We start from the raw sequence: 23,296 nt of genomic DNA, 5'->3' as shown, positions 1-23,296 counted from the left end.
TTTTGTCTATGACACTTGATACAAGCGATAAGTCTGAATTGCTTTTGTTGAGAGTAATGATGTTTATTCTACAGTCGATTCCTGTTGTGAAGAATGTCGATTTGTCATTTGTACGCCCGAATATTTTCATATATTTTTTATCGACTTTGCATTCTGATGATCAAAAGTATATTTCGCTCAGTGAATGGGTAACTGAAAAACCAGGATAAAATTTTATATATATATATATATATATAGGCTTTTGTATACTTTTCCTTCATCTATACTTTTAACAACAAACGGCTGAACAATCATTTCCATATTTTAGCGTGTAAATGTTTTCAACATTTGATCGATTGTATTCTACACGGTTGTGTTTAATAAGGAATAATAGAACGTGTATACATTTTTTAATGTTTATTTTTTTAATGTAATTAACGGTATAAGAGATTAATTATGAAAAATTGAAGTAATTTATGCTTCATAACATCAGTTTTTAATATCAATAAAGTAGAAAAGGTTCTTCGATTACTTTTTTCAAATTTGAGAAATGTGGGTGGCGGCTAGGTAAAAGTGAACACTTTGTGGAGGGAGAAAAGTTCGTGAATTTAAATTTATCTCTCAAGGAATCGATATTTAAGTAAATTAAAATATTTTACATTTTACGTAAATAAAATAAAGCGCATTGTAGACTTATCGATAAAGGGTGTCTTGTGATGTAGAGCTTAAGGAGGTAGGGTTGTTAAGTTTATTTTTAGTTCGTCGAGTTATGAATAAGTTGTGTGTGCTAATCGATAATAGGTTGGCGATCCTGTCTTGAATAACTATAGAACAAGTATGGCCTCGCTTTTGATAACGTAATAAAGTAATTAGGATAATTGAATAATAAACTGTGACCTAGTGATTTACGAGCTACTACATTTTAGTATTTCTGCTTAGCTATTTGTTTCAAAATAATTAATTTTCATTAATGTAATTGTTATTGAACAAAATGCCTTATTTATTTACGTATATATATATATATATATATCTTATATTTTAACTTTTATTATTTATTGTTTTTTTGTTTATTATTGGAATAAATTCGGTCTCCGTATTTCATTTTATAAATTCGTAAGATTAACGAATCGATTTTGTTAAAAAAAAAAGGATTTATCTTCTTTACGTCAATGTTAAGCGACTGCTTTATGGTACACTTTATTGTTTGTATTACGTAGGTGGAATTCATGATTTTATATTGAAATATATGAATAAAATTTATTGACTTTCCCCTCTTTCTAGTTTTGACGTTTATTTAGGCGACCTCAATTCACATTTCTAACCATTGTTTCACCAACTCTTGCATTTGTTACATTATAGATAGCTGTGATGCAAAGTATTATATTTAGTAAAGTAGGTTTCGTAAACATTTATAAAAATAATTTTTTTTCTTTAAAAATAGTACTACTATTTTAATAATTTATAACATTTTTATTTATGTTTATTTAAAGAAAAAAAAACTATGAAATATAATAGTAAGATCATCCTATTATGGCGGATTGAATCTTTGAAATATAAGTTAGCCCTTGTGTCTATATTAATGTTTTAATTAGGATTAACAAGCCCTCTTTTGACCCGATAGTCGCTTTTAATTTGTCCCGGATTATTATACAGCCTCGGGGCAGGAAATTGAGAATCCCCGATGTCGTTAGAGGTGAATACTTTCCATACAACGTGTTGACTCACAGGTTTCTGACATTTTTAGCATCGGTCGAACGGGATCTGATTTGTTTCTAGGGGTCCTAAAATAGGTAAGAAGCGATTAAGGAATACAAAAGACAGACGGTTCAACCTACGAAGGAATCATAATAAGAGATTACCATCCCTAACCGTTCAGTAGGTTTCAAAACTCCTTCCAAAGAGCGGGTGCTTATATTTGCAGCAGGGTTCCGTCAGGAGATCGACGCATTTTACCTTAAGCTAGAGCAGCAACTTTACTTGATAGGTTCGTTAGCCTTTCGATTTAGTTTAGAAATTGATGGACTAAAAACATTGTAATCTGTTGTAGATCCGCAGATCATCTTGTTAAATCGCGTTGTGTCGAAGATCGATCGACCTATTAAGTCTGCTCATCCTTAAGTATAGTTTGGCGAATCCATCATGTAATCCATTAATCCAAAGCCAAGTAAAAGTGTTTCTACTCTTTTCAGAAATGAGAAAAAGGGTCGTGGGGTAAGAAAAATTTACCCACGAAGAAACCTAAATAAAAGAGTAATTCCACCCAGAGAATATCAAGTCTTCGAGCAGCAGGGGTTCATCCCATCCATTAGATTGAGTCTTCTGTCGGGTTGGCTGGATCAAGTACTTATCTACGATAAGTTGGTGAGATGCAACATATGAGTTTATAATTTTAAGTATGAGCTTACAAAAACAGATAAATATGTATAAAATTGTAAGATATTCTTGTAATGCATGATTACACCCGCAGCGGACTTTTCGGATAATACGAAGTAAGTTTTGCAAAAATTTTTTTTTTGTTTAGTCAATAGTTTTCAAAAGTGTTCCGGTTTTGTTTCCCAACATTATAAGACACTGTTGGTGTACGTGCTGAAGTATTACATTTTATTTTCCTTTTCATACAGATATGAAAAGAATTTTCAGATTTTCCCACATTCCTAGCTGTTTTTACAAAAATGTTATCTTTTAGACTATCTTTGTCAATAAAACAATCGCTGCAATTTGCTTTAAGAAAATCGGCGGGTGAAAGTCACATACTAATTGTATTCCTTCCAAATTGAAATTTTCCTCGATCGTTTTTAACTTCGTAATTGCATTACGAAAAAGTCTTTTTTTGTAATAACAGTGATGTTTTTTATACCCGTAAAGTATATTTTAAATGTAATAATTTAAATTCGATTCTATTTTCTTTTAATTAATACATGGTTTAAATTTTTTTATTTAAAAAATATTAAAACCGTAATTATTGTATATATATATATATATATATATATATATATATTTACATACACTTCTATGATATTTCCGTACGCAACAACCATAATCTATATTCCAATTTTATTTTATCTACTATCAAGTTTTACTTCAAAATCATGCGTTACACGGACATCTTACAGTTTTATATATATTCGTCTGTTTCTGTCATCTAATCTTAGTTAGTTCTGGAGTACTAAGTCATTATCAGCTATTTGCAGTAGTGTGTGTGTGTGTGTGTGTGTGTGTGTGTGTGTGTGTGTGTGTGTGTGTGTGTGTGTGTGTGTGTGTGTGTGTGTATATACATACATATACTGGGTGATATTTAAGGTGATTTAACAATTGTTTGAACTGAAAAATAACTCGTGTTATGTTGGACAACAGCTTTCCGAATCGATGTATGAAGGTCTTCAACAAAGGTCTACAATACGTCTAATGATGTTACTATCAGTTGTGACAGTTCTTGGTATACCGGTGCGAAGGACGATTCTTTACAGTATCGGTTCTTCAAATCGCTGTACTCTCTTGATCACAGTCGATTTACATATTTGTTCTCCGATTAGAAATCTATTATTAATATTAAATAAATCCCATCCTTTTGTAAAGGCCGAACTCTGTCAACATACCCGTACGTCATCGAGTTATTCTTTCGGTTTTACTTAAAGACGGCGTTGTTATTTGAACATTTAATATTTAATAAAACTAAATAAATGAACTAGGAGACTAATTATAAACCGCTTGATCTAGATCTAAACTTAATTTTTACTATGGCTATCAAATTTTACCATTACAAATATGTTGAAGTAAAAAGATTAAATGAGGAGCTAATAATTTGCGTTGTTTAAACGTAATAGAAACTGCATTGTTGTAAATTAACAGCCGATTTACTCAACTCAATTTGTAATACATTTTTTATGCAAGTATTTCCAACTGATTTGTTTCATTTACGATAAGTAACTAATATCAGCTGATATTAACACTGGAAGTTAATTTTTATTTAGAAAATAGTATCGGTTGATATATCCGTTCAATTTGTTATTGTGTCGTTAATTGTTCGTTATTGAATTATCAATATTATAGCGTTGTTTAAAAATTGTTATTGTATGCATTGTGAATGTAAAATGCAATAAAATTGTTCATGCAGCGCGTTTTACCACGTTTTATTAACACGATTTTTCCTTCGTTGTAACTTTGGATGCTTCTACAATTAAGGAATTAATAGAAGAACGGGTTTCACCGTTGTTTTTCTTGTAAAATTTTAAATCGTGTGTTAAATTTTAAATCATTTATCATGTTCACCTTCCTATTTAATAAAATTAAGTTTGATTTAATATGGCGGCAAAAATTGAAAACCCATTATAATGCAAATTTTTTTTAACTATGTAGAACCCCATTTCTTTCTGTCTCCAAATACCTATCAGATATGCAGTGTAACGCCGTTTCCGTACTTAAATATCACCCAGTACATATATATATGCAGGGTAATAAACTACCTTATTTTCATATATATATATATATATATATATATATATATATAAGGAAATAAAGTAGGTAATTAAGATATGGAATAAGTTCAAAAATACCTTTGTAATTTTGTAAATTTATTTATTTTTACGGATATATTCTGCTTTTGAAAGGAAGAAATAAAACTCCTGTTGGCCGTGCTTGCAATTAATTTTAGTTATACTGTGTATTAATCGTCGGAGTTGTTGCGCCGGTGATGTAAGTTAATTTTTCAAGTTTCCGATATCTTGTTTATTGAGAAATTTGAAAAAAAAAAAACTCGCAGCAGATATTGAATGTACATAGTAGCAGATTATTTAGTCTTTGATAATGTTGAAAGTATAATAATCTTTTTTTAATTCATCGGTCGGTTTGTTTATGTTGATATTAGCGTAGGAAAGGAATTTTAATTTAGCTACAGTAAGCTCTGCTTGTCTAGAAGTATTTTAATTTATGCTTTTTGGAAATTAACTAGACCTTAAGCACGGTGTATTCAGAGAAATAGAAATTATATTTGTGTAACGGTAGTTTTCTTTCTAATACTGTTCTCTTTGTCTTCGTGTTTTAACCCATCGTCGTCTGTTTTATCCTCGTATGCCAGTAATATTTATTACATGTTTAAGCCGATACACGTTGAGGACTATTTTTCCCCCTTCTTTTTTTTCATTTTTACTCTTCTATTTCTTTCTTCTATTAATTTCGTTGTCGTGGTTCATAGTAATACAAACTGATCTGATCTCGTTGATTCGATACAGAAGGGAACAGTAAAATATTTCGAAATTTTTGATTACCGGATTTTAGTTTAGATTTAGATTTTAGAAGGTGTTTTTCATTCTAAGACTGCTGATATAATTACACTTACACCTTGTAATGCGTTATAGTAGTGAAATTAAAATTTTAATCAAGTTATTAAAACCAAGTATGTATGAAGACGTGAACTGCTGACGTTGCCGTTCATTATTGTCGGAAAAGAATAAATATTATTTTGAAATATGTTTGCCACGTGAATTCGCTCATGTAGGTCTTATATCCAGGGTCTAGAATTTTATCTTTCGTTTCATTCACTTCATCATTCTAAAATACATTTTTGTACCTTTTTAAAAAATGCATATTCTTAGTTCCACGATTTTTATATCCAAATCCAGTGAAGTCACTTCATTGAGATTATCACTATTATTAATAAGCATTATTAAATTTTAATAGATTAAACTGAACGGCTCCATATTTAACTTTAAAATTTTGATTTTGTACTCAACACAAAAGCCTGCATTATATCTTAAAAAATTAAGTTATTTTATTTTATTTATTGTTAAAATATATTGCATTTTATGAATTCGCACAAATTTAAAGATTATTTAGCCAAATAATATTTTTTTACGTTTTTTTTGTCTTCAGTCATTTGACTGGTTTGATGCAGCTCTCCAAGATTCCCTGTTTAGTGCTAGTCGTTTCATTTCAGTATACCCTCTACATCCTACATCCCTAACAATTTGTTTTACGTATTCCAAACGTGGCCTACACAATTTTTTCCTTCTACCTGTCCTTCCAATATTAAAGCGACTATTCCAGGATGCCTTAGTATGTGGCCTATAAGTCTGTCTCTTCTTTTAACTATATTTTTCCAAATGCTTATTTCTTCATCTATTTGCCACAATACCTCTTCATTTGTCACTTTATCCACCCGTCTGATTTTTAACATTCTCTAATAGCACCGCATTTCAAAAGCTTCTAATCTTTTCTTCTCAGATACTTCGATGGTTCAAGTTTCACTTCCATATAAAGCGACACTCCAAACATACACTTTCAAAAATCTTTTCCTGTCATTTAAATTAATTTTTGATGTAAACAAATTATATTTCTTACTGAAGGCTCGTTTAGCTTGTGCTATTCGGCATTTTATATCGCTCCTGCTTCGTCCTTTTTTAGTAATTCTACTTCCCAAATAACAAAATTCTTCTACCTCCGTAATCTTTTCTCCTCCTATTTTCACATTCAGCGGTCCATCTTTGTTATTTCTACTACATTTCATTACTTTTGTTTTGTTCTTGTTTATTTTCATGCGATAGTTCTTGCGTAGGACTTCATCTATGCCGTTCATTGTTTCTTCTAAATCCTTTTTACTCTCGGCTAGAATTACTATATCATCAGCAAATCGTAGCATCTTTATCTTTTCACCTTGTATTGTTATTCCGAATCTAAATTGTTCTTTAACATCATTAACTGCTAGTTCCATGTAAAGATTAAAAAGAAACGGAGATAGGGAACAGCCTTGTCGGACTCCCTTTCTTATTACGGCTTCTTTCTTATGTTCTTCAATTGTTACTGTTGCTGTTTGGTTCCTGTACATGTTAGCAATTGTTCTTCTATCTCTGTATTTGAACCCCAATTTTTTTGTAAATGCTGAAAATTTTATTCCGGTCTGCGTTATCGAATGCCTTTTCTAGGTCTATAAACGCCAAGTATGTCGGTTTGTTTTTCTTTAATCTTCCTTCTACTATTATCTGAGGCCTAAAATTGCTTCCCTTGTCACTATACTTTTCCTGAGACCAAATTGGTCTTCTCCTAACACTTCCTCCACTCTCCTCTCAATTCTTCTGTATAGAATTCTAGTTAAGATTTTTTATGCATGACTAGTTAAACTAATTGTTCTGTATTCTTCACATTTATCTGCCCCTGCTTTCTTTGGTATCATGACTATTTTTACGTTTATAGAAGAAATAGTTTCATAATTTTCCAATAAGAAAAAATTCGAAGTGGAATTACTTTCTTTAAAATGTATTATGACATATTGTGAATATGTATTATGTAATATGAAATTAATATGTATGTTTTTCCAAATGAAATTTAAAATTGAGTCAAGATAAAATATAACTTAATGAAATAATGGATTAAATCTTAATTCAGCCAACTTCTCTGATTGCCTCTTTTGTGTCATAGTAAGTTTTTATTTTCCCTAAAGGTTTATTTTTTTTTTGTGTTCTTTAGAATAAGTAAAAATGCCATTTCTGTTGTATTATCCTATTGGAAATTAGGGAATGTAGACTTGAACAGGTTTCCATAAGAGATAGAGCAGTGATAACACTCTTGTCTTTTCATCTGGTATTCTTTTCACGAGAGAAAGAATATACAGTATATGTGTATTTACAGACGTATATATTTGCTTGTACTTAGGGTTAATTATTACAATCGGGTTAAAATGTATTTTAACACTCTTCATTGCTAATCATTAAATGTAGACAGAAGGTAAAATATAAAATATATATGTTTGTATATACTTTCTTTTTTTTTTACTGGAATAAACTTATTAGTTTTTTTTTTTTTTTTTATGGACTGTTCTATGTTAAAATATTTGTACTTTACGTGAGTTAATTCATATTTACGGGTAGCAGGATCGTGGATACTGTTGTTCTTTGGTGGTTGGGTTTCAATTAATCACACATTTCAGGAATGGTCGACCAGAGACTATACAAGACATTCATATACATCATCCTCTGAAGTAATACCTTACGGGGTTTCGGAGGCTAAACAGAAAAATTAAGGGTATCTGGACTGGAAGAAAATTTGTTCAGTTTATTCTGCAAATAATGTAAGAATTTTATTTGTGTTTACATGAAAGTTACGTCGATTGAATCACTACGGTTTTGGATAAACTGAAAAAATACAAAACCGGGTATTCACGGTTTCACCGCGGTCTCGACTCCCTTTTATTATATTCTTCAAATTATGCCGTTTCCGAAACGGAAAATATTTTTCAATACACAGGGATGGGGTTTTTCTTATCGGATGAAATATGTACGTAAAAGTTTCTTAATGTCATAAGAATTTACGTTACAAAATAGCAACTCTTACATATCTTAGATGGAGATGACGGAACGTTGCGGTAGATGGAAGTTTTCATTGCAGATTTGTCGCCTAACAGAGTGAATATGTAGTTTACCCTCTCCTTCTGAATCGACCTAATTCTGACGTCACAAACTATTCCCAGTTTTTCTGCGACTACAAGCAAGATAATTCGCTTTTTTATGTTTTACTCCGTCTTTAAGTCTTAACTTTGTCTCTTAGATGGTTCTCCTACTTGCTATACAAAATATAGTGCCTTTAAAATATTTTACCTTTACCCTGTACAGTATAGCGCCTTTCTTAGTACGCTATTAAGTGCCTAATTCTTGGGTCGGTTTACGGTAAGTTTATTTTTTCTGCTTTCTTTTTAAAAACGCTTTCGTTTAAAAAAAATGAAAATGAAAAAAGCTATTGACATAGAGAGAAAACACCGATAAGTCTTGCAAGTATTGACCTGAATTTGTGGAAACGGTACTTAGTATATTCCTAATACAGTAAGTATATTTTTGGATACGGATAAAACTTCTACAGTCAATAAAGATCAGCGATTCTGTTTTTTGCTTTAATGTCCTCTCTGTTATTTCGATTTCGTTACAGAGTCGCCGGGTAAGTTAAATTCTTTACATAAGTCAGGGAACTACAAGTTAGATTGTCGAGGTAAATTTTTCGCATTATTTTATTTTTAAATCAATTCGAGGAACACCTTTTTTTATTTAAATTTTCTCATAAAGGTAAAAATAATTTGGATGTCTATCACTGAAGGGCGAGATAAAATTTTCAGTTCTTTTTAAACATTGGAAAAGTCAGCGCGATATTTTTGTAAGTGTGAGAGTAAGTCCAGCCGAATAGACTTATTAGTGAAATTTGTTTAATTATTTTCTACCGGGTCTGCAAATTCGTTGTTTGCAACTTGTGATTGTGTCGCACTAGGTAACTTTAATTACTTTTCACGAAAATAAGAAACCTCTGCTGCTAATCTTAGCTTAGTTTATTATCACAATCTGACGTTACACTCGGAAATAATTTCGAACTACTTCTTATTTATTAGTAAATTTCTATGTATTATATTGATGTCGTTTTTCTCCATCTTGTTAGTATCAAGCATTATATGTTCCTCTAGCTTCTTCCTCATATGTATAAGTTATTTGTATAAAAAGCTATGCATAATCTTACCAATCTTCTGAAGTGCCTTTATTTTTTTATCTTTTTTGTTTACGTGCTATCTGTAGCATTATTCTCGACATTATTTAAAGGAATAATAATTAACTCGTATCTCCATTTTTATTAATCATTTAAATCACTTGTACTCAGATTTGTACTTATATGTTTTACAAATCTTATGTAATGCTACAGAAACGTATTATACCAAGCGTTTTGGGTTGGCTGTTGTTATTTTCTTTCCGCTTTTGGAACAGTACGTATTCGGATTATGTTGGACTCATTTACTAAATTAAAATTTATATACTAAAAATATTATTAGCTGAGAACGTAGCTGTACGATATAAATTCATTTTATTCACTCGATATTGCTTTCTTTGTTGTTGATACGAGTGAATTGAACCTTTCTGTTTTTCTTGTATTCGAGTGAATGTTATTGTATTAAAATTTTTACTTACTGTGAAAATAAATAATCCTAAAAGGTAATGAAGTGCGACAGAGAGGGAGGTATTGTGGAATTAAATATTAAAATAAGAGAAAACGATATAGTTTTTATTTAGATAGAAAAATTAAAAAGATTGGACGAAATTGTGCGGTTATCAAAAGAAGATTGATGCAAGCGAAGAGAGCTTTCTTGGAGAAAAGAAATCTGTTACTAGTAATTAGATCTAAGAATTAGATAGTTTTGAAAATATTCGTGTAAAATGTAGCGCTTTTTTTTTTTGAAGCACGGGGACAGTAGAAGAATAAAAGCAAAAAAGTAGTGGCCTTTGAAGTCTAGTGTTGCATAGGATGTGGTGTTGATAAAATTCTTAATGAAGAGCTCTTAAAACGAATTGGAAAGCGAAGTAATTTGTAGTAGAATTTTTCAAATGGACCAACTAGTCGTTGGACAGAACATTAGTACATCAAGGTTTTGGTAATTTGATAACAGAAGAACGTCCAGAAGGTATAAACTGAGGAATACTAAGATTGAATTACATAAAAAAGATATTGCAGGATAAAAAATATTTACTTAATTTAAAAAAAAAAGTAAATTTATAGGATAATTTAATAATTTAAACAATATCTATTAAATAATAAATTTGACTATTTATAATGAAATACTGTAATGGCTTAAAAAATTAATAATAATACGTAATTTAAAATAAATCTTATTTTTGAGAAATTATCCGAAATTTATGCAGATTGAAAAGAAAAATGGTCTGTACTTTAATGTTAAAAAGTTATTATAAGTTTCAAATTTAATTTTATAGTTTGAAGTATTAAAAATTGACAACTCTGTTTTTTTTTTTTTTTTAGTATTTCTGAAGCCCGTAGAAGCAATTCCGGGCTACAAATTCTTGCTATTAGCAATAGTATGATTTCTTCTTAACGTTATGTTTGCGTTGAAAAAATTAGACGAAAAAGACTGAACAATAAACTGTGGAGTTTATCGTAGTAGAGTTTAATTTAATAATCAATATCCTTGTTAAATTTATTATTTTAACTATTTATTGACTTTAGTGCAGTTTAAACAGCTTTTATTCTATTTGAGGTTATTATAAAAGAGGTTATCTCTTTTATACTACATACAGTAGTATATATGCGAGTATTATTGAGCTGTACGTAACAAATTTAGGTTTTGGTGAAAAATGTTTATTTTTGTTTGATGATATGTTTTAATGCCTCAATATTTACGTACTGACATAAACTTTATTTAGATTTTACGACGTTTCTGTAATTTTATTATGAAGTATTAAATTTAATTAATTTATTGAGCGAATTCAAAACGGTCGAATACAATAGTAGGTGACGTTTGTAGTAAATCTGTACATTCCTTTTCCTAAATCTTCTTTATTTTGTTTATTACTTAAAATTATATAATTTTTTAGCCGTTAGAAGGTCGGTTGATTTAATGTTTTGTCATTTTCTAATATGTAATCCTAATATGCCAAAATTGTTGCTTTTACATCAGTTATTGATTATTGAGTATGAAACTCGAACCGTGATCGCACGTGGTGAAGTGATAATAATATTTGCGGTCGGTTATGTAGCACCGTTTCGCGGTTGAGATTCAGTCGGTTGCCAAGTGTTGCACGCAGTCGCGGCCATGTCGTGGAATCTGCTGGCAAGCAGATTAGTCGGTAGGGCCGCCCGCCGCCTTGCATTCCATCCTTTCGCTGCCGCTTGTCGCCAAACATTCAAACATTCCCGCGACTAACTGCCTTCATATTTTTGGATGCTGTCAAGAGTAGGATCGAAATGTCAGCCGGTTCCTCTGAATATCTGTCGTTAAAACTGTACCGATTTTATTGTGATTTTGTTGCCAGTTCGGCTGCGGTTCAATATTTTAGCAATAATGCTACTAATTTTTAGTCGTTTTACTGAAAAGTTATACAATAATTAATTTTCGTAATATCGATTAAAATCATTAAGTGTTTAGGCCCGTAGGTGAAATTATGTGCTTTTAATTAATAATTACTTAACATTAATAGTAATAATAATCACAACGGTAATACAATTAATTAATCATCCTTATGCGATAAAATAAATTTACATACCGTAGCTTTTGCACAATGTACAAATGAAAATTATAAAAATAAAATATTTCTGTAAAATAATCGTGGTAGCCGTTATTCACGATCGGTTGACCGTCTGAAAGTTGCGATGAGAAAACGGTTATCTAAGTTTTGTAAATCAGAAAGTTGTTAAATTATTTGAACATTTTGGAAAGTATATTAAGGCAATTAAAAGCGGCAACTAGTTGTATAACTAAGGAAGTGTTCAAAAAATAATTTTTTTCTTGCCTATATATTAGCGTTTTAATAAAAGTAGTATTTGCGAGAAAAAGTTTGAAGAATCCCTTTCCCAAAAATTTAAAATTATGAATATCAACCGGTGTTTGTTTTCACTAATTCTGTTACGGTTCAGCAGCATTAGTGTATAATATGTTTTAGTAACGTAAAGGTGTTATTTTGAAGGAAATTTCAAAAGAAATAGTGAGAGTAACGTATTTAATTTGTTACTTAAATTACGGAACTGCTTTAACTTAAAACTGGTGAAGTGACTTATACATATCGAGGTCATTAAATTTCGAAAAATATTTAACTTTAAATTCCACTTATCGCAATGTATTTTTTTCCAATATTATCTAGCCCTTCTGACGTAGGGGAAAACACTCTCCTCCATGTGACTGTTTCGGTCGCCACGCCACCACCTCCTTACTTAGCCAGTATGGGCTTTACCGGACGTCATCTTCAATACCGGTTATTAATTACGCGCATTGCATCCTGACCCCGTAGGGGAAAACACCCTCCATCACCCCCTCCGTACCTAGCCCTTATGGACTTTACCGGAGATCATCTTAAAACCTCGGAAATTCACATATTTCAGTCCGCCTCAACCAGGATTCCACCGATGCGAATGTCACAAGTGACATTCCCATCGGTATACTACTTACTGTCTATAAAGAACGTACAACAAAACATATCAACCGAGTCTGAAAGAAGACTGAATGGTCTAAATTACATCGAAGGAACTGAAATACCTACCCGAAATAGATAAAGTTGAGTCCAGCTCGCACCGTCAACGCACAATAAAAATATAAAAACAAAAAAGTAAAAACATTAAACAAAATCATAAACCTTAAATCAAAACAACGACAACAATACAAGGTAGGAAAGCCCAAGCAGGCCCCTAAATTCCTTCCGCAATTCTCTCGTTTGTTAAATAGACTATAAAGTATTTCACAATCGTCCACTCGGCTTGGTTCCTTCAAAGTACACGTAGATCCAACGCCGACCCGATAATATCAGCCGACAAATGGTCTCCGTGCGCATTAACTCGTGTTTAGAGCATTCGTAAAGTACGTGGTAGACATCATCTAACCGTCCGTACTATAGACACATTCCTAAATCCACCAAGCCGAATTTATCATGTCAGGCTGAATCAGTCTGTGCCTGAAGACGCCATGCCCGGAAAATTGCTGCACATACTTGTTCGGGTGTATCCAAGGGGCGCCCCGCAAACCAACAACGTCTGGAAAGAGTCGTGCGTACAACGCCCAACCTCTGTCTCATCCCATCTGGCCTGCCACAAAGCATTGCCATGTTGCTCGATATCCCCAACTTTTTTTCCGAAGACAACTCACCAGACTTCTTAGCAACATAACGCCTTTCAGACGCAATGAAATCAATCGGTTTCACGCCTGCAATCGCCTCCCGTGAAATTGAACGGTAGCCTTTCCTCGCCGTTAACAATATAAGGCGTTGAGTCTTTAATAATTTAACCCGATAGCTTTTAAATTTTAACCTATCTGCCTAAACAGGCACCGCATATAGCATAATTGCTTCGCCCTCGTACAGGTTACTCATGGTCTTAAAGTTTAGACCCCCGGTGAGCGTAGACCAGGCGTCGAATACCAATGAAGGAACTTCATGCCTTCTCCGCGATGTTTTGAAGGTGCCTTTTAAATTGCAGTTTCTCATCAAGAAGAAACACCCCGAGGTCCTTTTGAACTTAAACATATTTTATCCGCGGCTAACACTGATAACACGGACTCGCCGCCAGACGGCGTCTGAGGAGCATTATCATGGTCTTCTCCGCGCTGAACGTGTTCTTATATTGGGTTTCTCGGAGTTCAATCTCCCTCCTACGCCCGTTGCAATCACAAGCCATTGTCTGTTTACTACAATTAGTCTCGATTGTTAATTAAGAACAGAACTTATTTTCACAGTAGTTAGTTAATTAACCGATTAATTTTGTTTCAGAATTTTTTATATATTAATTTTTGACGTGTGGGACTCGTTCAGAATTTCCACTTTAATCTACTTTCCCGGCTAATAGAGTATAATAGGGAGAAAGATTTGTATCTACTCGACGACCGATATAAATATATATTTATATATCTCGACGTGGTCTTTTTCAGAAAAAAATGTATTTTTGCATCAAGGAACGTTAAAAGTCGAGATGCCGTGTTAAATCGCTTATAAGTGTGTCCTATTTCGCTCTCAGGAATGATTTTACATAGAAACTGTAAGTTATTTATATATTATATATATATGTGGGGGTCTGATTCTAAATAATTTTTATTAATATTCATCGAGGAGGTGGCGACGTATCGAGAGGCTGTTATGTCGTCTCGATGTAACGAAGAAGGGTAAACGGTTTTTGTTACTACTGTTTTGTACATTTCATCGCTTACATTAATTCCTTTTTGGTTAATATATTAAGTCCTTTGGGATGTATTGAAGTTTACGAAAATAAATATAGTTTTTATTAAAACTAAGATAAAAAAATGGTTCGGTAGAACTTCCTTTTAATTTGAAATCCTAATAAATTTCTCTTTCGAAATGGAATGATAGATTCATGTTGTTATTATTATATTGAATAATTCTAAACCTTAATTTTTTTTTTTAAAGGGAATTAATAAATACTATCTTTTTGGCATTGTTCCCTTTAGTTGAGCAATTGAATAGTAGACTGGGCTTACGGACCTAATTAACGTCTCATTAAACATCGATTACGTTTAATTAACTAAATTATAGGCCTATAAAGTTTAATGTAAATTTATTTATGGAAAAAGGTACTTGAATAAACTCCTTTAAATATATTTGGAGGGGTAATTTTTTTTCTTAACAAAATTACAATTTTGTTAGATGTTACATGATTATTTTTTAATTTTAGTTTAACGATTGCTAAATAAATAGCGTACTCTATCTGATTTAATGATTTCGTCCCGTTCGCTTAATTTTTAATTTTTATTTTCTCTATCGCGACATTAATCGGGTGTTTGATCTTTGAAGGCTTAACTAAAAATTTCTCGTATATTAAAATTAAAAAATATAATAAAAAGTGAGATTTTACTGTTTAAAAAATCCGTAACTATTCATTTTTGTAATTTGATTTTTTTTAATTGACTTCATAAAGAGGAGATTAACAGTTAAATCTGTGGTTTTTTAAAAAAAAATACATTTAAGTATTGCTGATTATCAAATCAACTGATTTTCATGATATTTTTTATTTGCTTTAAAGAGAAAATTCATTTGGTTTTCCCGAAGTTTCTTCCAAATAAGTTAGATGAAAACTTTGAAAAACGGTTTGGTCTAGAGCCTAATATATATTTTCAGGTGAAAATTAAATTGTTTAAATAGTTTACATAAAATTGCCTGCCTTGTCTTTGATTCTGTACGAAAAATAACTATTTTCGATCTGTTTTCTTTATTCATAAGAATATAGGTAAACTGAAAGCAAGAGTTCGTATATGGTATATTCCTAAATTACTTTCAGCGTTAGCCCGCTCTCCGTTGTAGTTTGTGTACTCCGTTTCCCTGCATTTATTCTCGTATTTTTATTACGTCGGAGGTATTTTGTCTTTAGCATTAAGTGTGAATGGCTTTTCTTTCATACGGGCTGCGTATTTTTTCCGGCTGAACCGAATTTGAAATAAAAAATGTGGCTATAATTATTAAGGTAAAATAGTTTCTTAATTACTTTCTACAGACAGAGGGGGAGTATCACCTTTTTGTAATAAGTTTCCTTAAAGTCAACCGATTCGTAACATTTGTTTAGTAATACATTCGGAAAATTTCTTGCAAAATTACTTACGTAATGACTGACAAAATGCTATCGTGATACAGGGAAGTTTTTATATTTTAAAGTAGTACTTTAAAAGTTTCCAAAAAAGTTAAGTATAATTAACGTAGCTTTTTCAAATTACCCACCGGGTTGGTCTAGTGGTGAACGCGTCTTCCCAAATCAGCTGATTTGGAAGTCGAGAGTTCCAGCGTTCAAGTCCTAGTAAAGCCAGTTATTTTTACACGGATTTGAATACTAGATCGTGGATACCGGTGTTCTTTGGCGGGTTGGGTTTCAATTAACCACACATCTCAGGAACGGTCAAACTGATAATTTACAAGACTACACTTCATTTTACACTCATACATATAATCCTCATTCATCCTCTGAAGTATTATCTAAACGGTAGTTACCGGAGGCTAAACAGGAAAAAGAAAGTAATTTAATATACCAAAATAAATATTCATGTTTGTATTATTACGTTCGTGTTCTTATTATTATTCTGTTAATTGTAGTTTTTCGTATTTTTTTGTAATACAGTTATTATTTAAAACGTGTCTATATTATTATATATCTATTAAAAGATAGGGAGGGGCGGAAAAAAATTTTTAGGGAAGAGTAATATAACTCACCGGGTTGGTCTAGTGGTGAACGCGTCTTCCTAAATCAGCTGATTTGGAAGTCGAGAGTTCCAGCGTTCAAGTCCTAGTAAAACCAGCTATTTTTACACGGATTTGAATACTAGATCGTGGATACCGGTGTTCTTTGGTGGTTGGGTTTCAACTAACCACACATCTCAGGAACGGTCAAACTGAGAATGTACAAGACTACACATCATTTACACTCATACATATCATCCTCATTCATCCTCTGAAGTGTTATCTAAACGGTAGTTACCGGACGCTAAACAGGAAAAGAAAGAAGAAAAAGCTTTTTCAAATTAAAAAATCATTAAGATCGATATCTAATCCTACACGTTGTTTTCTAAATACTTTACATTTTTGAGCAGCGTGGAGGTGATTAAAAATTTGAAAGACTTAAAATTAAGATGATTTGTTAATTAAGGTCTGCGGTGATGGAATGCCGTATCTCAGTACTATTATACAAAACGTTTTTGGAAAACTTAGATTACAGTAGTCTTAAGTTGGATATTTTTCAAGGTCACTATCTGTTCAGTCAAGTCAGATTGTTAGCACGTTATAACAAATTCATGGAAGTTTTCCTCTTCTAAAATTGATGCCGGGCAAATCTATTATTTGTTAATTCAACAAATTGAAAATCGTACGAACTTTTATAGTTTTTTGTATTAATATCAAAATAAAGAACCTGGATCTAAATTTCAGGCAAAACATTAATAAAGTTATTACCGGTAAAAAAGAAAGTTGAATTCCCTTTAAAAAGCTTCCTTAAAAGACTGATATATAAACGCAAATTCAACCCTAACATTTTAAATGTAACTAAGAATCCTACTCTCAAGGGAATTACAAGAAACAACTAATGAAATAAATGAAGAAAAAAAAACGCTTTTAAAACGTACTAAGTGTTAATTAGTTACCTAATTAAATTAAAAATTTAAAGCATTAAATCTACCAAATTAACGATGAACTTAGAATCGTTAATATATTTATATTGTATTCGTTATTTAAATGTATATTGTAAATTGAAATTTAAAATACTTATGTTACTAAAATTTCACTTTTTTCACGATTAAAGTCAATATAAAAAAAATTGACCTGGTTCATGCCAGCTTTGAATTTGAATCACTTGAAAATCGAACGGCCTTAAACTGAATAAACCTAAACTCTCCCGGTTTTAATTCGACATCCAGGTTGCGCTAGCAAATCTTTCAATATCACCTCTTGAGACGTATGACGGTTGCTATAGCCTACGGATCTTATTTTATGGTAGAAAAGGATCGAATAAACTTGGATAAATATTAAAAATAAAAATTTTAACTGTCGATCAAGAAGTGTACATATATATCTAAATATAAAAAAGTAAACTTAACGTTGTTTAAAACACCAAAAATATCTAGTATGTCTTATTGTTCCTTATAATTTCGAAAGCTTTCTTTTATTATTATTTTTTTTTTTTTATTAAAAAATAATTTTTTAATAACTCCATTCGTTCGAGATCAAATGTAAAGGCTAGTTATTATTGCTAATTTACCACCGTCAAATAATTGCGGATTATTTTAAAAGATCTTAGCATATAATCAGTAATATCTTGAAACTTTTTCCTCTTCTAAAATTGACTCGTGTAATAAGTATTATGTATTATCATGTATGCAAAAATAATTTCGACTTGCAGAAAGTGTTTTATTTCAAAACTATTTTTATTCAATTTTACCGAGTGTAAAAATGTTGAACAATTTTTTATGTTTAATTAACAAGTCCTACTTTTAATTTCTCAATAACTTTAAAGAGAATTTACATGATAAAGATGATTTTAGGTAGCGATTTGTCACTCGTATCAATTCTCTTAAAACTATTACTTACGTGTCACTTAACATGCATACGATTCTATTAATAGAAAGGTGAAATGCTAATTATGTATAGGACTACTTTTAACGCTTCCGTTGAATAAAGGCTCGTTCATATTTTTAATTGATTTAGAGATATCCTTAAATCTAATTCTAATCGCCGTTAGAAAGATTTGGAATTGCAAATGCTAGATTTTCAGGGCTTCAGTCCCTTAGTATGTTATATTACGCGCGAAAATTATGGCAGTAAAATCATCATTATAGAATAATTAATTCTCGTAAAGTAACATATTACGAGTTATTTTAAAAGGGGATAGCATTATTACTCAAGGATTAGAGGTTTAGATGGGATTGTTGTTGAAATTTGTAAATTAATTTTCTAACCTACACAGATAGGGATAAATTTCAGTCGCTAAAATTTCAATAAATGGATGTGTTAAAGGGTTTTAATCTTGCCAGTAACTATGCTATTTCAGTTCATATCATCCCATCGTAGACTGAGAAATGAGGTGCCATTATTTTTCTAACCCGAAACACCCTATTTAGAAATAGAGCGTGCGTTCTAAGAATAATTCAACTTTAATTTTTTTTTTTTTTTTTTAATAAATGATGAGGCTTCGTATTATACTTTTAATTTATTCCGTATTAGAAAAAGGATATTACAAAAAGTAAAGCTAAAACAACTCGGGAACTGTGAATTTGTACTTTCCAGGCAGTTACTTACGACTTAAAAACAGTTCCTTTTTGATGGAAGTGGACAATAAGATATCTTTAAGTGAATATAAAGAAAATTAATCATTTTTGTCGTATTGAAAACAATTATCTACTTTCTTAGCCGCGTCATAATTAAATCGCATGTTGACGTGTTTCGGATATACTCCATTTTCAAAACTCACTGTACTGATAGTTTTTCTACTCTGTAAGGTTTATTGTAGAGTTAGGTCACGCCTCTAACCACACTCAAATCGTATACATTCTTCTTATCATTTGTTATCTCTCCAAGAGATGGAGTGTAACCATAATGGAATTTATCTAAAACGTATCGACATGCGATTTAATTATGACAAATCCAAGAAACGTAGATAATTGTATTCAATATAATAATTACGTCGATATTAGCAGGAAAAAATACATTTACATAGACATTTTCAATAATGTAGAAATTAATTATTTTTCATACATTTTTCTATACTGTTAAAAAGTAGCGAGCATTCAAAATGGCGTAACAAAGCCGGATGAAAAAATCATAAAGGAGAGAAACCTGCGACTCTGTAAAAGTGGAACCTAGGACCCTCTGTAAAAGTGGACCCGTCTCGGTCTTTCCGAAAGGTCCCGGGTTTGTATTTTGATATGCATGGCATTTCCATACGCTAAAAAATCTCCATTCCATATTCCCACGCAAAAGCTGAGGTTTATTTGGTTAATTAATCACAAAATAGAGAATGGTAGAGTGAGATCGATAATATTGAAACCGTGTAAAAGGATTAACTACACAGAATGTAATGACGTTCCGGCGTTTGGAAAATTGTATCATTTTTACTTTCAGTTGTTAGATTATTTTTTTAAAATTTTCACAGCAAAATATTAAACGTCAGAATGATATGTGGTTCTTTATTATTAATGTAAAATAATCCACTTCTAACCAATAACATCAATGAAGGGATAAATATTTTCAAAACATTTCTAGATGATTTAATTTCACGTTTATTAAGTCTTCCGCTGAAATTATCCGGTAAAACATAACGGGATCCCCAGAGAAACTAATATATACATAATTATTATTATAGACATAATTATTAAAACGTTATATTTGAACTGATTAAAACAAGTAATAATTTAAAAAAAAAATAATAATAATAATTAGTAATAAAATGAAATGCAAACATTTTTCAATTTTCGTAACAGATTTGTCATTTTTTGATGCCATCTAAACTAACATCAAACAGCTCAATAAATCCGCTCGTTCGTCTCACTTTTTTAGTTTCTTTATTTTCTATAATCGTTCAATCTTCTGCCTTTACTGGAATGAGCGCGGGAAAACCAAAATTCTGTTAACGGTTGAACGTATAATACGATTACTTTCTCTCCATAGATGACTGCACGATTTCCTTATAGAAAATAAGATTTTACAGTGCGATCGGAACTTAAAACAGAGCGGAAATATAAAACACACGTTTATTTTTATATCAAATATGTATTACTAGTAGAAAACAAACTCACTCTATCGCCTTTCTTTTTACGATGCACAAATGAACATATTTTTTGCTTACGTCTTCACCACTTATCACAAAGATTGACATCAGTTCCGTAACAGATAGAAAATAAAAAATTATTTCAATATCTAATTTCGACCCTTCCGAGTAGTTTCCTGTTTGAAAGCCAAATTCTACTTGACATCACTCGTATTACTTTTTCACTTAATATCTTTTTCGAAATACAGTTTCATTGTGTGTTCATTTCGGCTGATTTTTTTTTTTTTAATAGGATTTTGCGAATGTAAATATCTTACTGCATCTTCGTAGCCGTAATTAATTCTAAATATTTCTTTGTACTTGTAGACAGTCATTTTGTTATCAATCAAAATAAGCAATATTCAGAAGGCAGAGAAAAATAATTAACCTTCATAACGTTTCAGTTATAAAGAACAGTTGATTAACGGGAACAATCCATCATCGTCACAAATATTGTACACCGGTACGCAATTAATTTTTCGCAATCGGGGTTTTAAAATAATTTTATAGTCGTACTTAATTTCATTCGTGTACTTTGGCTCACACGTGTAAAATCATCATTATAACGTAATGTTCTTCAAGTAAAGCTTCCCTTATATCTTACTCCTCGTATTTCACACCGTGACCTTATTTTTCATTTTTATAAATTTAATGGATATACTACATTTTTTACCACTTTCTTATATGTTCATGCGGGATCTAAAAAATACATTTTTTATGTTCTGTACTACATGAAAGTCAAACATCTGGTCTCATTTGTCAAAATTATATGTATCCTAGTACCCTTTTCACCGGTAATACAATAACTTCATTTTGGTCATTATATAATTTTTTTTGTATTTGTAATTTAAAAAAAAAAGTAAATTTATAACAGGTGACATTTTATTGAGTAAATAGGGTTTAATGTGTTAAATATTACTGACCTGAAAGGTGGTAGTCTTTGATGATGTTAATGAAGACGATATGATTCGGTTAAATGGTTTCAATTAAATGGACTAACGGAGCCGCAGTAAAGGAGTTACTGACCGTCCACTAAATAAAATTTGGGTCAGTTAAATATGGATCCTCTTCTCCACACTTCTTCCGTTAACTTTTCCACCACCTGCTCCTTTACCTATTGCTTGTTTGTTTTTACCTTGTGATGTTCTGAATATATCTTAAGCAATTTATTATTTTTTAATGTGCACACATTTGTATCAATTTTCAATGATTACTTCCCTATTTTTTTTCAGTTTGTAAATAATAACGGTTCGTTCAAATTAGTTTACGTGCATGTAACGGATGACAGTTATTACAATAATTTATGCTATATTTATCGGGTTATTTTTTTATTATATACTTATTAACTCTTTTTGAAATTGTTCATAATAAAGCGCTTCAAAATTACGCTTCGTAATTTTTTCTATAATAATTTATTATGTGAATTTTAAGTTAACATTGATTAATTATTTTCATTTATTTCTCTAGTTTGTTTGAAAATAATGGAGATTTACCACCACCCTAGAAATTTGTAAAGTAGGTAATTTCATGTTGATTTTCCGTCTACATCCTTAAAAAAGTAAAGATTGTAATCGTTTTCACTCTACCGGCCTACGTGGCGAAGTGCTGTTGTCTCTGCCTCTGGCTCGTAAGGTTTTGAGTTCGAAGCCTCGTGATACTGGATATTTCTGATGCGCTACAAAATTTTTCTATCGTAAAAATTAGGGTGACATAACCGGGTTTTAGTCTTTTATTCCTTATATAAATAAATAACGTTGTTTCAGTAGTTCTCTTTTTGTTGTGAACGGCGGCTAGTGAATTTGTCGGCCAACTTGATGTAAATATATATTTTTTTGAATTATTATATATTCGATTTTCTCGGTAATAAATATATACTTAATTACGAATTGGATTAATATAAAATTCTTATACATCAAAATGGTTATCCTATAACGCAGATGACATAAATTAGATGAAATGGTATAATTGACTTAGATTGTATAATTCTGAGTTTTCAGATATATATCTGTTTAGCGAACAAAGGTAAAATGAGATCACGGAGTAAAAACAGGTTTTTTAATTTAGATATGGGTGTTCTATTCAAATTATTGGTTTTTTGTTTGATGTAATCTAAGGAGCAAGAAACGCAGTTTAATAACTGTTTCTGTTTCTGAGATAGTGTCGCGTGTTCCGCAGCTCGATCAGGATATTGAGAGGTTGTTGACAATTTAGAATGTTTATATAATTACAGTTTATTGGTTTAAAATTTTCAAATTACAAATAGACAAATCAATATTAATAATAATGATAAGAAGTACAATAATAAAACAATTTATGAATACAAGTATTAAAACGGTAATTACAACCACAATAATAGTCAGGATGATAGTAGTGAACAATAATTACATACATAAAATATAACATAATCAAAACAGTAAGCATAACATAAAAACAGACAAAAATACATAACTTGTAATCAACAAAGCATTAACAATCAAAATATTACACATCAAATAGTAATAGTACTCTCAATAGTAGATAATAAATACAGATTACATACACATAAGACAGAATTCAAAATAAATAATCGTTCGGA

The 23,296-nt window shown here is 31.0% G+C and overlaps 1 protein-coding gene across 5 annotated transcripts in view; it reads left to right on the top strand.

Moving 5' to 3' along the window:
* LOC142325825 (stress-activated protein kinase JNK) overlaps positions 1-23,296 on the top strand; it is a 526,820-nt gene that overhangs the window by 187,385 nt on the left and 316,139 nt on the right. The window contains exon 2 of one of the 5 annotated variants that reach the window (XM_075368078.1): positions 2,169-2,340. The exons of the other annotated variants lie outside the window; for them this stretch is intronic. The gene's annotated coding sequence lies outside the window, so the exon portion shown is untranslated. The remainder of the gene's footprint in view (positions 1-2,168; positions 2,341-23,296) is intronic. 5 annotated transcript variants of the gene reach the window in all.

The sequence above is a fragment of the Lycorma delicatula genome, chromosome 1, assembly GCF_047948215.1.
Source record: "Lycorma delicatula isolate Av1 chromosome 1, ASM4794821v1, whole genome shotgun sequence".
NCBI lineage: Eukaryota > Metazoa > Arthropoda > Insecta > Hemiptera > Fulgoridae > Lycorma > Lycorma delicatula.
The sequence above is the reverse complement of the archived record's forward strand: the minus strand, read 5'-3'. Positions and strand labels throughout refer to the sequence as shown.